The 5,948-nt window shown below is 43.2% G+C and overlaps 1 pseudogene; it reads right to left on the reverse strand.

Annotated features, from left to right (window-relative positions):
• Positions 1-3,014: 3,014 nt before the first annotated feature.
• Positions 3,015-4,448, reverse strand: LOC147636508 (peroxidase 2 pseudogene; annotated as a pseudogene).
• Positions 4,449-5,948: the final 1,500 nt, after the last annotated feature.

Consider the following 5,948-nt stretch of genomic DNA (forward strand, 5'->3'; position numbering starts at 1 on the left):
GAGTTCTTTATCACGTGTCACCACACATGCTTTGAATTTCGGAAAGAGTAACTTGAATGTAATTATTAATCAAGGAGGAAATTTTCATTGGTTGTTTTTGTCACAAGGTCATCTCGATTTGTGATTGTCTTAACTGTGGTGATAATGATTGTGGGTGTAAAGTGATTTCCCATTGCAACACTCGTTTATGCTTTACTTTTGCTCCATTTTCAATTTTTTTAACGAAATAATTACCCATAGGACTACTTAATTGTCAAAAAAATCCATGGGTATATTTATGTTTGCAAATGAGGTTACTTGGGACAAAATTATGTACACTGAGCTAGCACGCTTAGATAAAGAACCTAAACCCTAGCTCATGCAAAACAGAAACTACCCATATTTGCAGTATCCAGGTATTCTAGCAAGCCCAAGCACAGTACGTCCTCTGACTTTTGCTTTAGGACAGTAGGATATGCCGCACTTCGCTAAGAAAATAAGGAATGATAGCACACTAGAAATAGTGAAGTTGAGAGAGCAGCTGCAAAAACAACAAGGATAGCAGAGGTAGTAGAACTAATCTATTCAAAAGAGATTGGAGCATGCGTTACAAATGTTTCATGAAAAGATTACATGTATGCCTATTCATCAAAAGAGATTGGAGCATGCATTACAAAAGTTTCATAAGAAGATTACGTGTGTGTAAAGAGAATGCCTTAAGGACTTGCACATGAAGAATTGAGTTGATGTGTTGAGGCCTCGTTCACAACATGAAGTCGTGAGATGAGGGTAGCATGAAGTCCTCATGAAGTCGTGAGATGAGGGTAGCATGAAGTCCTCACGAGGATTCGATATATCTCCTTTTGAGCTTGGGGAAGTCAATAGTCACACGAACCCATATATCAAGGTGAGAGAAAAGGTGTTTAGTGTTGTGCATGGTAGTGAGCAGCATAATGATACATTTCTTTATGCCAAAACGATGAAGGTCACGAGGTGACGACATTTTTTTTAAATAAAAATTTAAGGAGTTTTGTATTATTAGTATCGATAAGATACAGCAAGCACTTCTTGGGTGTATAGGAAGGAATGTATACGCTATGGCACGTCATTAGAAGTTGTGTCCTGAATGCCATATGGGAAAACAGGAATGCGGCAAGAGCCCATCAAGGCGCTGGTAGGATCATTTCTAGCTCAAGACAATTTGTGAAAGAGCTCCCTTTAGAAGCTTAGAAGCTAGCCACAGATATTGGTAGTAAGATAAGATCAGTCACTGCTAAACTTCTTGGTAAGAAGCTAAGTAAACTGAAGATGTAACCCCTGGTGTCTGTCGACATTCTCTTGATGCGTGATGATTCCCATTGAACCATAGTGGGATCTTGATTTTGTAGAACCATTCAAACTTCGTGCTCACACCAAGGTGGCAATAATTATATTCTAGTGGCAATAGATTATTATACCAAGTGGGTTGAGGCTTAGGCTTTAAGTGATAATAAAGCCACTTTAGCTATGCCAAATTTTTGTATGAGTTGATTTATGACTAGATTCATTGTCTGATTAATCAAGGAAGTCATTTTTATAATAAATTTATGAAGAGCTTGACTCAACATCATAACAAAGTCATGAAGAGCTTGACCTAACACATTATATCAAGTCATGAAGTGATTGACTCAACATTATATGATTATTCATTTACAAAATTACAATGTATCCACAAGTAAATGGCCAGTCTGAATACTACAACAAAATTTTGAAAAAAAAATCTAAAAAGGGAAATCAATGAAAACAGGACAGATTCGGAAGTGAAACTTCGTTCGAATCTATATGGGCACTCCAAAGTGCTTAGATTCATAGCCAAACGGGACACAATAGGGTACACACCTTTTTAGCGGCATACAATCTCTAAGTAAAGGCTCCCATGTAATTTGTGGTTCCCAATTTATGGTAGAAATTTCAACCAGATTATCTATAGAGGATTCTGAGGAGCACTGAATGCAACAATTACATGCTCTTATATTGAAAATCAGATCTGGCATTGTCTACCATCATCTCAAAAGTTTTGTGGATTGGAATGTAAAGTTTGGATTTTCAAAGTTAGTAATGCAGTTCTTTAGTTTAATTTCGGGATGGATCCACATCTAGGAAAGTTGAGGTGGATGTGGGATTATTGTTTCTAGTGGACTTGGAACATGAAGTTTTGAACTTAATACTTAGGATGATGTCAACCTAGCTAAAGTTGTGCATGGTTTTAGATTGAAATCTTATTTTGAAATATAATTGAAAGTGTTTCCTCATATGTTATTTTTATCAAATTTTTGCATGATGAGTTCTTTATCACGTGTCACCACACATGCTTTGAATTGCAGAAAGAGTAACTTGAATGTAATTATTAATCAAGGAGGAAATTTTCATTGGTTGTTTTTGTCACAAGGTCATCTCGATTTGTGATTGTCTTAACTGTGGTGATTATGATTGTGGGTGTAAAGTGATTTCCCATTGCAACACTCGTTTATGCTTTACTTTTGCTCCATTTTCAATTTTTTAAACGAAATGATTACCCATAGGACTACTTAATTGTCAAAAAAATCCATGGGTATATTTATGTTTGCAAATGAGGTTACTTGGGACAAAATTATGTACACTGAGCTAGCTAGCACGCTTAGATAAAGAACCTAAACCCTAGCTCATGCAAAACAGAAACTACCCATATTTGCAGTATCCAGGTATTCTAGCAAGCCCAAGCACAGTACGTCCTCTGACTTTTGCTTTAGGACAGTAGGATATGCCGCACTTCGCTAAGAAAATAAGGAATGATAGCACACTAGAAATAGTGAAGTTGAGAGAGCAGCTGCAAAAACAACAAGGATAGCAGAGGTAGTAGAACTAATCTATTCAAAAGAGACTGGAGCATGCGTTACAAATGTTTCATGAAAAGATTACATGTATGCCTATTCATCAAAAGAGATTGGAGCATGCATTACAAAAGTTTCATAAGAAGATTACGTGTGTGTAAAGAGAATGCCTTAAGGACTTGTACATGAGTGAAAGAGCTCCCTTTAGAAGCTTAGAAGCTAGCCACAGATATTGGTAGTAAGATAAGATCAGTCACTGCTAAACTTCTTGGTAAGAAGCTAAGTAAACTGAAGATGTAACCCCTGGTGTCGACATTCTCTTGATGCGTGATGATTAATGGGTAAGAAGCTAAGTAAACTGCCTGGTGTCGACATTCTCTTGATGCGTGATGATTAATGGGGAAGGTTTGTTTGCATATAAAGGTGCAAACGGAGGTACGGTTGAAGCGGCTCGGCGCCTCCCCATGGGAACCTGAGGCTAGAGCCTGAGCTCCCATTCCATGTTTCCCTTTGGAACCTTAGGCTAAACGAGGATTAGCACTAGCGGTTGACCGCCCCGCATTGCGTGCGGACCTGGCCTTGAGATCCCGTGAGGGTTGCGATGTTGCCCATCTTGATCATGGCTGCTGCAAAGTCCCGAAAGAAGGTGGCCTGGTTGTCGGCGTAGCCGGCGACCTGGTCGTGGGTGGCTCCGGGCGTGGAGTAGAGCACCTCGTCGGAGTGGAGCAGGCCCCGGCCCTTGAGGAGGTTGGTGTAGTAGCGGTTGTCGAAGAGGGTGGGCGTGCCCACGTCCAAGTTGACGAAGGCGCTGGAGGCAGAAGGGCACTGGAGGAGCAAGGAGTCACGGTAGGACGAGGCCAGGGCCGTGGGGTCGTCGACGGTAGTGGGCGGCTGCAAGCGGGAGCTGAAGGTGGCGCAGTTGGCCTTGCCGATGGTGTGGCCTCCGGACAAGGCCACCATGTCGCTGGCGGAGAGGCCCACGGCGGCGAAGTTGGCTACCAGATCGCTGACGTTGAAGTTGAAGCCGGGGAGGAACTGGTTGGCGAGGGAGCGGTTGGCGGAGAGCCCGTCGCGCCGTCCCAGCAGCACGCGGTAGAAGGGGCCGCCACTCACAAGGACGGAGTCGCGGGCGGCCATGGCCAGCACGTCCGCACAGGAGACCAGCGCGGCCTTGATGTCGTCCACCACGTGGAAGCCCCGGAGGGAGTTGTTGTTCGGGCGGGCCTCCTGCTCCCCCTCCAGGACGCCCGGGATGCTCTTGAGCAGCAGCGAGCCGTCGCAACCCTGCACGAAGCAGTCATGGAAGTGGAGGCGCAGCAGCGAGCCCGCCATGCGCGCCTCTGTGGCCACCGCATTTTGCACCACCTCTCTCACAATCGACTCCGCGTTGGGACAGCTGCGATCGTAAAAGGCAACGCTTAGACCTAGTGGTACTGCCGGGCCCCTTAATCCATGCGCCGCGGCGCTCACGAGCGACCAGCTGCAAACTAGTGTGAGGATGAGGCTCGCTGAGTGCAACATATTCTTGAAGCAAAGGAAGAAGAAAGAGGAACTGATCTGTGAGTGGGCTGCTGGTGGGGAGAATGACACAGATTTACACACTTGGGCAGAAGAGTTAGAAAGAGATCCGACGTAAAAGCGGACCCCGAGTCTCTTCCCTTTATACCTTCACCCCTCATGAGCGGCATGCATGCACCATGTATGATGTGGTGGAAGTGGTCATAGTAGCGCGTGCGTGTACTCCATCCACCTCAGCCAGAGAGACCGCTTCCAACTTCCACGCAGCCATATATATATATATATTATATATATGCCGTCCACATCCAAGCAAGCCTTGACGTTAGCAAACGGCGAAGACTCGTCCATTGACAAATTCGCAGCTCGAGGCTAAAAGGTATTTAACAAAAAGCGGAAGCTTTTTTTTTGGGGGGGGGGGGGGGGGGGGGGGTGGGGGGGACCATTCCCACTCCTCGATCCAAGGCGTCGTATTTTCTTTGAAAGATCTCTCTTACCCTGTGCACTTAATTAATGTAAAAATTTTGAAGCTATGTAATTATTGTAGAGAGAAAAAATGTGTAAAGCGTATTTTGCATTTATAGGTGAACAAACTCTTCTCAAAGCTTTAACAATAATTTCTTTTAGTTGGAAAACATTAAGAATAATTAAGAAATATCAGGGTCCGCATGTTCGAGAAAATTAAATAAGGCCTTGAGGGCCTATGTGCACATGTTGTGAGTGGACCCCAGTATTATTAAGGTAAAAATTTAAAGATAAGTGAATTTTGAAAAATGGAGGCCAAAAATAGATTGAGTACGTGCCATTTTCCCTGTCTCGTGAGTATTGAGCCAAAAATAGTAAGGCTTTCCTTGTTAAATAAAGTGATTAACCCTGTGTAGGTGTTGTGTGTGCACCATTATTAAATTAAATTTGGCAAAGGAGGGTAAAATGACTAAGGCTGACAAAACCAAGGGTGGAATTGGGTAGGTCGTAAGCCATTTGTGGGATGTGGGAAGTGTGGAACTGGGCAAAACTGGATGGCGTGGTCTCCCCTATTAGTTAACTTTGCTAAAACTTAAAGGCACATGCATATCTGAAGGCTCACTCTAGCCCACAATTTAACTAATGCATGGCCCACAAAAATCTTGATGAGTAAACTGAGCCGTGAGGAGTGCCTAGAATTCACTTTAGTTTAGTGTAGTTTTATGGTAGGCTAACCATACACTTGGCAAAGGTAGTTGGGCATGTAAAACCTACACACTTGATAGCTCCTAGTTCAGCCCTACAACCATGCCTGAAATTTGCAACCCTGCCTTGGGCTTCAAACTTTACGGAATTGATTGCATTCCCCCCCACATAAAGAATCCACATGTCTCTCTCAAACTAGGGATATTCTTGCAGCCACTAAGTTCTCCTCTTTCTCTCCCATATGGCATTTTATGTTGGAAAGAATCCCCACTTGATTAAGTATTCCCATAATATCCTATTTCCACTTGTCAATGATGATGAAGAGACAATAGCTTTATTACTAAATAGTATGCTTGAAGAATATGACAATATTGTAACTACACCTCTGAATGTTTTGTATCTAGAAGTTCAAGATGTGGAGTCCTCTCTTATGGG

Source organism: Cibotium barometz, chromosome 8 (assembly GCF_041138505.1).
Source record: "Cibotium barometz isolate CiBa-2024 chromosome 8, ASM4113850v1, whole genome shotgun sequence".
NCBI classification, from domain to species: Eukaryota; Viridiplantae; Streptophyta; class Polypodiopsida; order Cyatheales; family Cibotiaceae; genus Cibotium; species Cibotium barometz.